The 16,120-nt window shown below is 46.4% G+C and overlaps 1 protein-coding gene across 9 annotated transcripts in view; it reads right to left on the minus strand.

Moving 5' to 3' along the window:
- Positions 1-15,358, minus strand: part of ZNF516 (zinc finger protein 516) — a 103,852-nt gene extending 88,494 nt beyond the window's left edge. For 3 of the 9 annotated variants that reach the window (XM_040434230.1, XM_040434231.1, XM_040434239.1), the window contains exon 1: positions 11,900-12,158. The gene's annotated coding sequence lies outside the window, so the exon portion shown is untranslated. Of the gene's footprint in view, positions 1-11,535; positions 11,638-11,899; positions 12,159-14,961; positions 15,009-15,265 lie in introns of those variants that run through there. The other 6 variants (XM_040434232.1, XM_040434234.1, XM_040434235.1 and 3 more) reach the window with 4 other exon arrangements.
- Positions 15,359-16,120: the final 762 nt, after the last annotated feature.

Raw genomic sequence — 16,120 nt, forward strand, 5'->3', positions numbered from 1 at the left:
ACTAGTCCAAAAGATTGCTACTGAATACGTGGCTATACCTGCATAGGAAATAAAGTAGCATTATGCCCATACACATTACAGTCATCGGATGTCTCTCCCCCAACAGATAATGATGGGGGGGGAGCTCTGGCCCAGCAGAGCATTCATAGCCAAGGGGGTGAGCTGGTGGGGAGCAAAGGCACGGTGCACTCTTTCACTTGGGGGGAGGGGGGTTCTGGAGATTGGTTTGGGACCCGCACCTATCCGACATCGGTGGCACAAGATGAGACAACCTTTTTAAAGCCATAATAGAAATTAAATGTAAAAATGTATTATTCTTGCTTGGTCAGTCATAAAGGACTGAAAATATGCCAGTATGTAAAAGGGTAAAGAATAAAAAAATAAAAAAACACAATACGAGTTTCCTACTCAGAATCTTCTATAGGACTGACCTCTCAGACACACCATATCAATCACTTCTACACACATTGCATAAAACGATGCAACTACTGCTCAGCGGATGAACGCAATGCTCATGCAGAGTTGTCAGTGGTGTCCATCAGCAGTGCTTCTGGTAAATTAGGGCGCAGAGAAACACCTCCTTGTTACAGGGCTGGACTTTATTTACTCTGCTCCGTAACCCCGGAGCACCAGATCTGACACTTGCTTACATGGCTTTTCTCTACTGCAGGAATACTACATATATTATCATTGTACAAACACGGCTAAAAGGCTCCAGCTGGACGCCAGGATAAGCAAAGGCATATAATGTAATCAACTAATGGGCACATTTAGCATTTCAGAATAAGACTGCAGAAATACTGGTACTCCAGGGGTGGGGGTCCAAGCTTTTCTTCCTTTCCTTCTGTTACTAATAACTCGCTTTCAATGAGAGCAATGACACTTTCTATGACACACATTTGATTTTTGCCAGTAGAAGCAATAATTTTCTTCTCAATCTAATGACCCCGGAACAGACATCACATTATTAGTTGATATCATAAAATTGGTTCTGATTATTAAATAAATAACTTTCTGGTCCTCCAGACCAGACAGGTTCATGACTGCAGTGGCGACGTACTGTATACCCACAGGAACACTGCACCCAATCAGCCAGGCGATTTGGGGCTAGAACTACATTTTAAGCCAGTGCCTTTTTTTTGCAAAAAGTCAGCTGTGTATTCCAGTCCCCTGGTGAAGGACAGACTCTTCCTGCGGGGGTATTTATACTGTCAAGGTACTACTGTAGCGCTATTGTTGCTCATTGGACAATTCTGGGTTAACTGTGATGGAACAATTGTCTGTTTTTTTGTTTTGGAGTGTGTTATACTCTTAAAATTTAAATAAAAATAAATTACAAAAAATAAAAAATATAATAATAATAATAATAATAAATAGCATTAGATTTTAGACTGAAGCTACTTTCACACTAGCGTTTTCAATTCCACTATTAAGATCCGTCATAGTATCTCAATAGCGGAAGAAAACGCTTTCATTTTGTCCCCTTTTAATGTCAATGGAGACAAAACTGAACTAAACAGAATACACCAAAATATATTCCGTTCTGTTTGGTTGCGCTCCAATCATGGACAGAATAATGATGCATGCAGTGTTTTTCTGTCCGCGATGTTGTGAGGAACAAGACGGATCCGTCCTGTCAATGTGAGTCAATAGGGACGGATCAGTTTTCTCTGACAATAGAAAACGGATCCGTCCCCCATTGACTTTCAATGGTGTTCAAGACGGATCCATCATGGCTATAGAAGACATAATACAACCGGATCCGGTCATGACCGATGCACGCGGTTGTATTATTGTAACGGAAGCGTTTTTGCAGATCCATGACGGATCCACAAAAAACGCTAATGTAAAAGTAGCCTCAAAAATCTAATCATCCATTCGGGCAACAAAAATACCAACAACAAACAGAAAAGTGATGGTGAACCTCTTAGAGACCGAGTGCCCAAACTGCAACCCAAAACCAACTTATTTATCGCAAAGTGCCAACACGGCAATTTAACCTGAAGACCAATATCATATCTTCCATGTACTTTATCATTTAGCTATAATAACCTGCCTACATTCAATGTGCTATGAACAGCACAGGCAGCACGTCCTGCACTGATGAATGGCAGGAAAAGTCTAAGGCATATTGGTACACCATAGACTTTCTCCAGGGTGCGGGTGCCCACAGAGAGGGCTCTGAGTGCCACCTCTGGCACCCGTGCCATATGTTCGCAATCACTGCTATAGACCTTCAGCTAACATCTGGCGCTGGTTTTTTTGTTTTTTTTACAGTAAAAAAAAAAAAAAAGCACATGTCCTATTCTGAGGTCATTGGTTGATATTTATCAATGCATTTGTGCTGCAGTGATAGGCACTTTGACTTCATACCAACGGCTTTGTTTGAGATTCATTTTAATGCCAGAATTGTGGTGCAATTTTGGTGCATCTCAGGTAATGCCCCTTGTGGAGCTAGGTGCTGAGTATTTTTCAAGACTAGTTGTGCCAAAAATGAGACCCATTCAGCCAACTTTTGCCACAGTTTACGACAAGGTCTATGCACTCACATTAGTAAGGCCGTATTCACACGTCAGTGAATCACGGATGTGCGCTGTCAGTGTTCTCCATGGACAGGACAAACACCCACTGATTTTAATGTGTGTATTTACACATCTGTGATTTACCATGGTCGGTGGGTCCGTGGTTACGTCATGGAAGCATGCCCTACGTTTCTCAGCGCTGATGGATCCTTCATGCCCATTATAGTCTAGGGGTCCGTAAAATAACACAGACACAACATGGATGGCGCCCTATGTTTCACGGATCATTGCTAGAAAATGCTTTCAAAATTTATGTAAAGCTTAGCAGTGTCTGTGGAATACGGATGAAGGGCGAGGATTTTTAATGTATGGCTTTCCAGCTCACACTAAAATGGAACATGTTCCTTTCGGTGGTGCAGTTACCATGCGGACACCATGTGAGACCACGACAGGAGTCTGCTCACGGTTTAGCTCCACTCAAAGCAAGATCGGAGCATTTCAAATACATGGGATGTGCAGCGTATTGGCATAGTCAAAATCCACTGTGTGAATATACCCTCAGGATGGGGCTACATGCATGCAGGCCGGCCTGACAAAACTGACACAAACTGATGCTCAAAATAAGACAGATCAGATATTTTTATTATTTCTGTTCTTCTGACAGATCAGAAAAATGGAAAGCTAAATGCAGATGTGAAAGAGCCCTTAGGCTACATTCACATCACTGGTAACCTGATGCATGCAATGGTTTTTGTCCGGCCAGAAAGCAGCCGGATCCCTGCAGGATCCCATTATAGTCTGGTGAACTCGGACAGGCTGTTCTCCGCTGGAATAGACTGCAAGATCAGGTTACCGGTGATATGAACGTGGCCTTAGAATAATTTATACTGAATGAATAACCCACAGCATAAGGATATATTCACATCACGGAATTTGCATGACATCCCATGTGAAATCTGCTCTCAAACCGCCTTGCATTGAATTCAACGGAAAAATCAAAGTCGCAGTTCAAATGGCGGCGATAGTTTCCACGTGCATTTTGCTGAAGCAGTTCCACATTGAAAAGCAAGCAGATTAGCTCCAATGAATGGGGCCGGTCTCAGATTTCGGATGTGGATTCTCTTGTAAATCTGCATCGGATTTTGCAGCCTCAATTTTAGTTGCATTCACTCGTCTGAAGAATTGCAAAGCAAGGCTTGAGACCAGATCATTACATAAAAGCTATGACATAGAATAACCATATAAACATATAAAACTATTAAAACCAAGAAAATAGCCAGAACACAACCAGGTCAGCAACACGAATTCCCCTCCAGAGTGCTGCGGTAGCTGTGACTTTAATTCCAGGAATGCTAAAGTAACTGATAGCAGGAAATGCAATAATTGTTGTAGGCATATGCCTGGATCCAAGGACAAAGGGTTACTAGAACAGCAGCAGGAAAATGGGCAATTTATCTCCTATGCATCAAGCTTCTATGTCACTTGAAAACCAAACCCACAAGTTAAAAAAAAAGGAAAGGAACAAACAGGAGCATTAAATAACATTGGCCTAGTTCTGGAAATCAAAGGACTAAAACGCCCAGCACTGTGCATTACACAAAGGCTTCTTATGTTCAAGGAAAAAAGCTCACGGCCCCCAACATCCTAAAACATCAGGGACATACAGGATATATAACAGTAACAACTTCTGGACTAGAACAGTAGTAGCAGCAGCTAAGCTTTAAATGGAAATGTGTCAAAGTAAAGTGGTGGCTGGAAAAAAACCTCTATATGTGAGAGAATGCAGGAAAACGCGGTGTAGCAGACATCTGGAATGTCACCTCCTCCACATGGAAGCTCCAGCATACACAGCGCAAAAAGCAGGACACCGCACACTTGGGGCAACTACCCTTTTATAATTCCACCGTCATCATGGGAGCAGCTACTGTAAGATAGAAAATGAGCACAAAAGCATTTCCCTTACTTCACAATCAGATATTTAAAGAGTTGGGCCACTTATTGGTCTGGCGTCAGTAACTTCATCTGGTTATGTGAGCTGGCAAATGAACGCTAATAACATAAAACGCCTTGAATCTAATGAGACCTGGAAGCCTCAGAAAAGTTTACAAATCTTACACTAGTCATAAGTCTGCAAGCTGGGAGTAGAGAACCCCCTAAAAATCAAGCCCAAAAAGGGTATCAACAGTTAAAGCGTTGTATCAAGTAAAGAAGTTATATCCTATCCACAGTATAGGTGATAACTAATTAATCACTAGGGGGTCCGAGCGCTGGGACCTCCACCAATCCCATTCCCCTGGTCTGATGGAGCGGCAGGTCGGACATGCCCACTGCTGCTCTATTCATTCTCTATGGAACCACTAGAGAATGGATCAGCAGAGCACACGCCCGACCTGCTGCTACATCAAATCAGGGGATCGGTGGGGGTCCCAGGGGTTGGACTCCCAGTGATCACTTTGTTATCCCCTTGGCACAACCCTCTAGCAGTATTCTACCACTGTGTATTATCAGAAGAATCTGACAAATGGATTATTTCTACTAATATTCTGCCTCTAATCTTGGGAGTGTTCAAACTAATGTGTGACACATGGATGGACTACAACTATGACCGCTAAAAGCACAGCAAGTACAGAAAGGATGGAAAAACAACGGAGGACAAGGAAAATGAAGGCTCCATTCTCTATTGCTGTAATGGGAAACAAATCAAACGTGTTAAAGAGGACCTGTCACCAAGAAAACGCAGAGCAATCTGCAGGGTATAGAGCAGGAGAAGCTGAGCACATTGATCTATAGTTTATGGGAAAAGCTTCAGTACAACTTATATTTTACTCATCTGAAGAGTCCAGTGGGTAGTCCCACTCACACTGGGAAGGCCGATTAGGACCACCCACATGACTCCTTGAGATTCAGATGAGTACAAGTTCTACTGAACCTTTTCCCATAAACTACATCTCAATCTGCTCCGCTCCTCCTGTTCTAGAGCATGCTGACTGCAGATTGCACAGCTTTTCACGGCGACAGGTTCCTGATAAACATTTGCTGGAATAATTCTCAGTGTTTTGCTGGCTAAACCTTTAAAGGGAACCTGTCACCTCATAGTAGCCCCCAGTCTATTAATAATCATATATGTTTGATGCTCCATGCGCAAGACTTAAGCGATCCCGGCCGCACTGCAGGCTGTCAATCTAACAAAAAAAAAAGAGACGGTTAGGGGGCGCGCTTACCTTGAAGCAAGAAAGCCACTGCCCCCTTGACTTAAAGCTGACTGGCAAGATATCGCTGAATGCGCTTAAAACATTGTTTTTCTTTTTTTAATCTATGGAGCATTAGACTACCGGATCAAACATATCATTATTAACAGACTGGGGGCTACTATGAGGTAATGCTGGCAGTTTTCTAGATGACAGGTTCCCTTTAACCAGAAGGCTGGTAGTGGTACAGATGTATACATATAGCATGTAATAAACCAAATATTAAGGTTCGAGCAATGACTGTGTACACAGTAAAACATCCACTCTGTGCACTGTGGACAATATCAATGTCACCATGGCTCCAAATAAAACATGGCAGCTCACAGAGGCAGAGCGCAGACCACCGAAAGGTCAAATGTATGTTTGCAGGAAGGTTATAGACAATCCAAGGTACAGGCTCCTGAGGAGTGCGCTGTGGTTTACACATTAAGTATCCTTCTAAATGAAGTGCAGCAAATCCTGTCGTCTTTTAAGACGCAGCTGTTACCATTTAGACATCTGAAAAGCATAACTACCAGCAAGACCAGCACAATCACTGTCCTGCTCTCATCACAATAAAATGCTTAACCCTAATGGCCTAATAAATTATTTTAGAGTCTCAAGCCACATCTCTCATGGCCTTACACTTGCCAGATGAACATCCCAAATCTGAACTCCGCCTCGGTGACAGGCTCTTGTTCTTCAGCCAAAAAACCAAATAACCAGCTTACATGGGCCATCATGTAATGTGATTAGCCAGCAACGCAGGCATAAGGCTTGCGCTTGCATAACCCCACCGAGATATCAGTTACATAATATCACACGGAGTAGATGGTTTGGCTGTGCTAGAGTTTAAAGAGAAAATGACCAAACGCTTTCGACATCTGTAAGTGGAAGACAAGGTTTACACCCAACTATACGCGAGCTTGCTTTGCCTCTGTAGATTTCTATCCAGCAGAAATTGCAGACTACAGGCCCAAGCGTCACACACACACACACACCTTGGATTCACTGTACGATGCAAGTGTATTAATAATTATAATATTACATGGCAACAAGGTGCCCTTCCAAGAAGAGTTTACACATGTTCACGGGCACCGCCTCACCAGGCACCTGGAGCACAACAATGACTGGCATATTGCTAGGTCACACAACATGCCAACACAGCTGACGCTTCCTACATACAGCTCCAACCTAAGGGAAGGAGCTGAAAAAACAATCCCTATTTAGACACCGAGGAGGATCTAGTCCTCGCCAGCTGCACACAGACCGTTTTAGGAGTCTATTTATCAGGTTGTGAGGTCACTGCTCCAAAACTTTTCATAGAACAGTGGATAAATCCAGAAAGATGCCGTGTCCCTAGACACAGCCTCCCTTTCCCAATTCCCAGTCTGGCAACTAGTACTTTGTGTGGAAAATACTAGGCTTCAGCTAATGAAAGGCAACTCCATGGTGTCTTCAACCTGAAAATCTAAAGTGTCAGCCTCAACCAAGGGACATTAACCTCCAGCTGTTGTGAAACTACAACTCTCAGAGTTCCTGGATCACCCATAGAAGTGAATGGAGCATGCTGGCAGTTGTAGTTTTACCGCATCTGGCGTGCCAGAGGTTGCTGACCTATAAAAATAACTAAGGCCTCTTTCACACTTGCGTTGTTGGGATCCGGCATGCACTTCCGTTGCCGGAGGTGCCTGCCGGATCCGGAAAAACGCAAGTGTACTGAAAGCATTTGAAGACGGAACCGTCTTCCAAATGCTTTCAGTGTTACTATGGCACCCAGGACGCTATTAAAGTCCTGGTTGCCATAGTAGGAGCGGGGAGCGGGGGAGCGGTATACTTACAGTCCGTGCGGCTCCCGGGGCGCTCCAGAATGACGTCAGAGCGCCCCATGCGCATGGATGACGTGATCCATGCGATCACGTGATCCATGCGCTTGGGGCGCCCTGACGTCACTCTGGAGCGCCCCGGGAGCCGCACGGACGGTAAGTACACTGCTCCCCCGCTCCCCGCTACACTTTACCATGGCTGTCAGGACTTTAGCGTCCCGGCAGCCATGGTAACCACTCTGAAAAAGCTAAATGTCGGCTCCGGCAATGCGCCGAAACGACGTTTAGCTTAAGGCCGGATCCGGATCAATGCCTTTCAATGGGCATTAATTCCGGATCCGGCCTTGCGGCAAGTGTTCCGGATTTTTGGCCGAAGCAAAAAGCGCAGCATGCTGCGGTATTTTCTCCGGCCAACAAACGTTCCGTACCGGAACTGAAGACATCCTGATGCATCCTGAACGGATTACTCTCCATTCAGAATGCATTAGGATAATCCTGATCAGGATTCTTCCGGCATAGAGCCCCGACGACGGAACTCTATGCCGGAAGACAAGAACGCAGGTGTGAAAGAGCCCTTAGACAACCCCTTTAATGCAGCTAAATGAGGTATTTTATGCCCATCACATGCAGCAGAGAAAGCCCGAGACGAACAATAACCATAAAGTGGATCTATATTCAGTACCACAGTGGATTCTACACAGAAATTCCACTAATTAACCCTCTGAATTACAATGGAGCTAGACCTTGTATGCAGAGTCTTTGAAGAATCCATTCTGGATGTTCCCCATGACAGGTCCAACACGTGTGAACATAGTCCAGACTCCAAGTGTACTTTTAGACCCTACAACCATGACTGGTCTAGAGATTTTGAAGTCCAAGCACATATTAGGCCTCTTTCGCACGTCTGTGAATCATGGAGGTGTGCTGTCCCTGGTCTCAAAGGGTGACACCACAGAAGCATGCCCTATTTTTGGCGGTGAATACGGATCCCTCACGCCATTATAGTTTATGGGTCCATGAAAACCATGGACACAACACAGATGCCGCCCGTGGTTTTCATGGATTGTTGCTAAAAAAAACGCCCTGGAATTAGAGAGTGTCCGAGGAGTACAAATGACACATGGAGGGCAACTGATCATTTATGGACATCTTCAGGTGAACCATGGACCATCTTGTGACGGAAGTCATCATTGACATGTTAAAAAGAGCCCTTAGAATCAAGCCTAAAAATAAATCATGTTCAGATCAGCATTATTTCAAGGGTGGAGAACTTCACCTTAAGGCCTCATGCACACGACCGTTGTGTGCATCCGCGTCCGTGGTTCCGTTTTACCGTTTTTTTTTCGCGGACCCATTGACTTTCAATAGGTCCGTGGAAAAATCGGAAAATGCACCGTCTGGCAGCCGCATCCGTGATCCGTGTTTCCTGGCCGTGAAAAAAATATGACCTTTCCTATTTTTTTAACGGTCAACGGTTTGCGGACCCATTCAAGTCAATGGGTCCGTGAAAAATCACGGATGCACACAAGATTGTCATCCACGTCTGTGATCCGTGTCCGTTTTTTCCTATCATTTCAATGGCAAACTTGACTTAGATTTTTTCTTCATTTTTCATGTCCGTGGATCCTCCAAAAATCAAGGAAGACCCACGGAAGAAAAAACGGTCACAGAACAACGGAAATCCGTTTTGCGGACCGCACAAAAAAACGGTTGTGTGCATAAGGCCTAAAGGAGGAGGTGACCAGGAAAACCTACTGTGAGGCCACAATGCACTAAACATCACACATTGGGCACATTGATCTTTATGTAGAGCTCTGACCAAGTACTGCAAGACTGTGTCACATCCAAAGCTGCTGCTCACAGAACGGTCATGAGTAACCTCAAGCAGAAACTTGGCAAGATACCCTCTACTCATATACATAGAAGAAATACTAACACGAGGGAGTCAGAAGTAGCTACCGACTACTATCTAAGGCCATCTGCACACAGGTGCTGATCTTCGTGTGGATGTCTCCGCGTTTCCACATCTAATATGCGCCATTGTGGATTTTGATGCGGTTTTGCCCCAAACTCAACCTTTTCAATGCACCAGAAATCCAAGTCAATTTCCACACAGTAAATATACACAAAAAGTGTACATGAGATTTGTCAAATCTCATTCACTTTGCTGCTACTGTATACGTTTTTTTGTTTTAGTATTTTTGGTCCGATCCGGGGAAAAAAATGCGGACCGAAAATACCATGGTGTACATGAGGCCTAACACACTACCAGCAAAGTGAATGAGATTTGACAAATCCCACGCACACAGAGTATATCTTCTTATTGACCTGTCCCCGCAGCATGTCAACTGTTTCCGTGGATTTTTAGTGCAGACTTCACCCTTCACTTTAATGGGGACCTAAAAAAATGTAGACAGCATACCGCGTGCTGTCCGCATCCGTAATTCCCTTCCGCAAATAAATAAAATATATAAACACATGTCGTATTCTTAGACCCGTCCCCAAGTGTGACGTCACACAGAACTCTCACTCCCAAGGACTTCCAGCATGGTTTCCCTCGCGCGCACGTGTCACCGGCCCGGACCGCGCGCGCTTGCAGAGGAAACTGAAGATTTTACAACTTGAATCCAGCTACCGGGACTATTTGCAGGGAATCCTGTACATCATCGCAATCCAGGCAAGTAGCCATCCTGCGTTTAGTGGGATAGCAATGTATTAATTATAGAAATGAACAGGGACATAAGAACGGAGACGACTCGGCATTGTCGGTAAACAACCTAGTAGTGCCGTGGAAAAGATACAAACACACGAGTTACGTGATTCACTACTATTCTTACACTAAGTAGTCAGCGCGGGTCAAGGTCTTTACCTTTGTATATCTTCATTGAGGGTTTGGGCAATTAACCCTCTCTAGACCGGCAGTGACGGACTTATAGTATAGCTACAGTGCAGAACATCTCTCCCTTCTCCTTTATAGTATCTTTATCTGTTATACATGTCCTATTCTTGTCCATTTTACAGACAACAGGCATTTTAAACATACAGCAAGATGTGTAGGACGGGAAACTGCAGAACGCACGCGTTTTGTAGATGTCAAAATGGATATGTTCGAGTGCACGAGGCGTTACGCTGCGTTTCTTCTGCACGTGATCCACAATGTGCGCAGGTAGTCTCAAGTTATTATTCAAGCCAGGCCACTAGAATACCAGACTGGCACTGGGTGCTCAGGTCGAGGAGATTTTGCCCAATATTACACCGGTGAGAGGTTCCTGGGTAGCCAGAAGGTGCCGTTATTCTCGCTTTCTGCCACAATGCTTACAATAGTAAAAACTAGCAAACTCACTAGATTACTCAATTTGTACTTTGCTGCCAAAAAAAAGTCAGAGGCTGGGCGCTGAAGCACACCCAGAGCACCACCTGTGGCACCAACAAGACACAGGGGCCGGGGGAATGTCCTGCTATTGTCTGCCACTCCATTCCAGAAAATGGCAATTGTGCTGCACACAAACACAAGAGCTCTGCCGAGAACTACAGCGCGGGCGCACACCCATCTCACTGCTCAAAGGGAAATCGAGGGGTGAAATAGACATGTTTTGGGCGGCTGGCTTCAGATAATTGGCATTCCTGGTAATAAAAAGGTCATTTCACAACAAAAGGATCATTAAGTCATGACGTAAAATGATCTGCCTCCTTCTGTACAGTCGGAGCCTTGATGGAGAACACATCACCCTGTTATCACCAAGTGATTTAACAAAAGGTCGCCCCCCCTCCAAGAGTCTCGGGGGAGAGAGAGAGAGTCACATTCACCAACTTACTTACAGTGTGACAGGCAGACATGGGAACTTCTGGGAATACAAAGTGTAGGACACAGCAAGCTGCCAGGAGAGGATCATACAAGATGGCCCACTAATGAGCCCACAGGTGGCACAGGCCACTAGTAGTAATATCCTGGGTGCACACCTATTATGCAACAGATCTTCTCAACTTCCTGGCCGCATGAATGTAAAGGTAGAGCCGAGGCGGTGGATTATTCATGAGGCCGGGGCTCGATCGGGTGTCAGCCTTCAGGTGCTGGCCGCAATGGGGAAAGTTGGCACCATGACCGGCGGCAGAGAAGCCTCCCTTCCCCTTTGTTGTTTAAAGTTGGGTCCCTGGCACTGGGGGGGGGGCTTTCCCTCGCCCCCTGCACTTGGCCGGGCTGGTCCTCCCCTCCCTCCTCGGGAAGACAATACATTGTAGTGCCCCCTCCTGAGAGGCAGCACAGCCCAATGGCTGCCACGCCTTACCCTGCGCTCCGCCACAAAACTTACTCCTCTCCATTTACCTTGCCAGTCAATGGGCTCCAATCTCCCCTTGTAGAGGGCACGGAAACTCCGGCGCTGTCATCTGTCACTGCGCTCAAAATCCAGGGCGAGTTACGGGGACAGAAAGAAAAGGAAAAAAAAACAACAACTTCTCCTCAGAGTGAATAATGTGGCGAGCCCGGGGCCTGCGGTGCGGGCGGAGGCGAGCAGCCCGGGGTGACGGCGCTTTGTTGGGGGCTAGAAGTTGGGCTTTGCCTGTTTGCTGAGCTTCTCTCTCTCCCTCCCAGTACACAGAGTGACGTGCACACTGGAGGGGGAGCCGCTCCATGCTGACGCCCAGCCATGCAGGAGCTCCTCCCCCGGACACTGCACGGCAACAGCTCCCAGGCCAGGTACGGGAGGGAAGCACGAGCGAGCGGTGGACGGGAGGAATGCCTCCAGTGCCCGACACAACTTTACAAGCCTGAGGTGAATCTGCTGCAGGTCACCTCACAGACTTGAGAGGAGGGGGAAAAAAAAAAAAAAAGTAATCCTGGCCAATCAGCTCGCGTCTTACATTTTCTAACCTACACTGGAAATCTGACAGCTGAAATCTCATTGGCCCGCGCCAGTTTTCGGAGCTGTGGTGAGGGGAGGAGCGGGCACATATTGCTGCTGGCTTGTCTCTTCCCAGCACAATAAGCCTCTCGTGCAGGGACAGGCCATTAGGGGGAGGCACGCATAATCCTCACACAAGGAACTGGCTGCTAGTAGTGCCTTTTGTAGAGGACGAGATGGGACTTTTCCCAGAACAGGGGAGTAGTATGTGGGACATCCTGGGGGTTTTAAGCTGCTTTCATGAAAGCCAAACTATTTCTAAAGGATTATATTTTTGGGGTGGGGGGATTAGCCGTGCCTATACCGTGCTATGGGCTCCTGACAGACATTCCTTCACTCAATGTGCCTTTTGTGCTTGGCAGCAATGGTCATTATTCATGGCATTGAGGGAGCTGCTAGCAAGCTGCACTTCTCCTGCTCTCATATGGCAGCATCATTCCTAGATTGTCCACCATTAATATGGGGCCATACAGCAGACGGCTGCATTCCTAGATCACAATGCTGACAGCTACTTGCACTGGGCTGGATGTTAAATCTAGGTTTTTAGGTTTTTATAACGCACACGTCACTCTTCTGACTGACTTCCCTCGGTTAGAACCATTTTACTGACTCAGAACAAACTTTTTCCAGTCAAATTCTTCAAGGGATTTTCCAAGAATAATAAAAAAATAAATTAAAAAAGTACCTGTTGACAATCCTGTGTGGACACAGTCACAAAAGTGCGGCCTCTGCGTCAACCATACTGACGCCAACGTCACATCACCACACACAGGAAAACAAAGGAGCGGGTGAAGAATTTTATAGCCAAGTATACGGCGGGTTTCTTTTTTTAAAAATTTATGCTGCTTTCATTATGACACATATGGCTTCTTCATGAAACGTGCCTCTAACAATCAAATCCTATATAAGGTCTCACAATAAAAGCTGTATACTCACATGGTACGCCCGGCAGAACAGAGGGGTCTAAAATGCCAGGAAATCTTCCTTTACCACACTTAAAGGGGGTTGTCCAGTTTAGAAAACCCATTTTCATACACCCTATTAAAATAGGACTCTTACCCTTTCCTGACATGTCTGTATTAGCAACTACCTGCATTCTCCATGGACTTAGAGTTCTGGAGCATCTACTCTGACTATGACTATTTTGTGCCATTCCTTTATTATTCCTGCTGGAAGTTATGGACGAATTACTACACGTTTGCAATGAAGGTCCAGTAATTTTTAATGGTCCGTTTTACTTCACTGCCAAGTGTCCCCTCAGTCACTTATTACTTCATTCATTATATTCTGAGCTTTGTAGTCCAGGAGGCGGAGCCATCAGTGACTGACAGCCTTCCCTCTATGACTATGTACACCGATAGCTGTCAATCACTGATAGCTCCGCCTCCTTTACCTCAAAGCCCAGAATAGAAATGAGCAAAACACAAAAGTTTTACTGAATATTCTACCATACAACTGTATATCACACGGCTCAGCTCCTCCTGCTCTATAACATGCAGATTATTTCACATTTTCATGGCGACAGGTTCCCTTTAAGAAGAGACTTTCCAAAGCGGAGAGCCCCTTGAAGGCCACCCCCCTGCCTTTACCAACCACAATGAATGAGATGCCAAGTGTCTGTGCCACTTTGTATACCCAATCCACTATTTCTACTCTAACAGTATCAGGCTACATGCACACAAACGTATTTTGTTTCCGTGTCCGTTCCGTTTTTTTGCGGGCCCATTCATTTCAATGGGTCCGCATCAGTATGTCCGTTCCGTAGCCCCGCAAAAAGGATAGAACACGTCCTATTGTCCGTTTTAGGCATCGTTACAATGGATCCGCAAAAAATAAAAATGGATGACATACGGACATCATCCGTTTTTTTGGCGGACCACAAACCACACACGGTGGTGTGCATGTAGCCTTAGACAGGGGACATGAGTTTATGACATGGTGGCCATGCACCCAGCTGAGGCACTGCAGGGGGGTAACTCCTTCCTTCATACCTCACCTGTCACCACCTGGGTGACAGTGACAGGATAAGCCATGGGGGGGCTCCCTCTGCTCGCCCGTTCCCGCCCCTCACTACTACTACCCCCGACATCATCACATCTTCTCTATATCCTTTTGTTTCTCCCCTGCGAGCAGGAAATCGCGAACTGCAGCATCGAGAAGTGGGGGATGGGACAGGGAATGGAGTTGGGCGCCTCTGCCCAAAAACGGACTTTGACCTTCTATCGATCTCCAAAGATGTCGGAATTTGGAAGGCGGCACGGCCACGTCCCCCCCACCCCAGTGGCCGGCCACCATTTCCTTAAGAAAGGACTGACCTATTTTTGGCCGATCATGTTAGCAGATGTTAATCTTGTAATCTGGTTTCCCTGCGAGCACGTCACATCCCCGCTTTTCAGACCTGCTGTGGACTACTACTCCCACCGGCTTGGCCAATGCCACAGGTCCCCGTACTAGCCCATTATCAGCCATGACACCCTACACCAACCTCCAGCCATTGCCATACCCCACCCGGAAAACTTTCCCAAACTTGTCCAATGGAGAAGTGGAGCCTCCATTCTGCCCAGTGTGTGTCCTCCACCCCCAACTCCCTCGAATGGAGGAGGATAGTAGTCGTAGTAGTGCCCGGCAGACACAAGCATCATTCGGTGCCCCCTTAGTCATGGAGTAAGGCGGCTGTGGCCTCAATGCAGTAAAAAGGCAAAGTTACAATAGAAGTCAAGCAAATGCGAAATAAGGCGCCCGCTCATGGCAGCACGAGAAACTTGTGCCCGGCCACCCCCGTCACTTACCTCCGGCTAGCAGGGGCACAGGATGGGCTATTTTATTGAGGGCACAGACAAACAGGAATCTGAAGGTGAAACCATGCACTGAATGCAATAAAGAAAGAAGTGCACATGATTGACTGAGACCGCACCACTGTGTGACGGAGGGGGGGCGCGGCGGCCGGCGGGGGCTCCCCCCCGCACAATGCGAGCGTCTGTGCACCCCGACTCCCCGCACCCGCTGTCCCCTGCACTTTACCTCACGGACTAGAGCGGTGGGAGAGAGGAGCCGCGGTCTGTCAGCCGTTCAGGCAGTGTGTGTAGGTCGGCGTGTCCCCCGCAGGCAGGCCAGTGGTATGTCCTAAATTAAATGCACACACACTATCTACTATTGTCTCATCAGCTCACACAAAGTTCTGCTTCAACGCGGGGAAAGTGTGCGGGCATCAGATGACTGCCGCGTCACCCGGGCTCCCCCCACACATATACCTATAGGGGTCGTGCTGCTGGTAGTGAGCAGAGCCCACTTGTTACACGGGGGCAATATGGCCTCACTGTCACCGGATGTGCTGGGAGATTATCTTACTATAGGGACTGGGCACTGGCAATCTTCTAGCAGGGATAATAGAGGAATATTCCAGAATTGTCATTTTATGTGGGAAATTTATTAAAGAGGTGACAGGTCATCCATGGAAGCGATGGCACCCTGTTCTCCAGATAGGTGTGGCACCCAGAAGTGAGAACCACAACTACCAGACATGGCGAGGTGTATATAGTGGCACATGGCCACGTGAGGAGCACCCCGGCCCTTTCATGCATCATGTTCTTTAATCTGATTACAAGATGCATTGGAATACTTCCCACAACTTCAAGAAAATGGTC

Source organism: Bufo bufo, chromosome 5, assembly GCF_905171765.1.
Source record: "Bufo bufo chromosome 5, aBufBuf1.1, whole genome shotgun sequence".
NCBI lineage: Eukaryota > Metazoa > Chordata > Amphibia > Anura > Bufonidae > Bufo > Bufo bufo.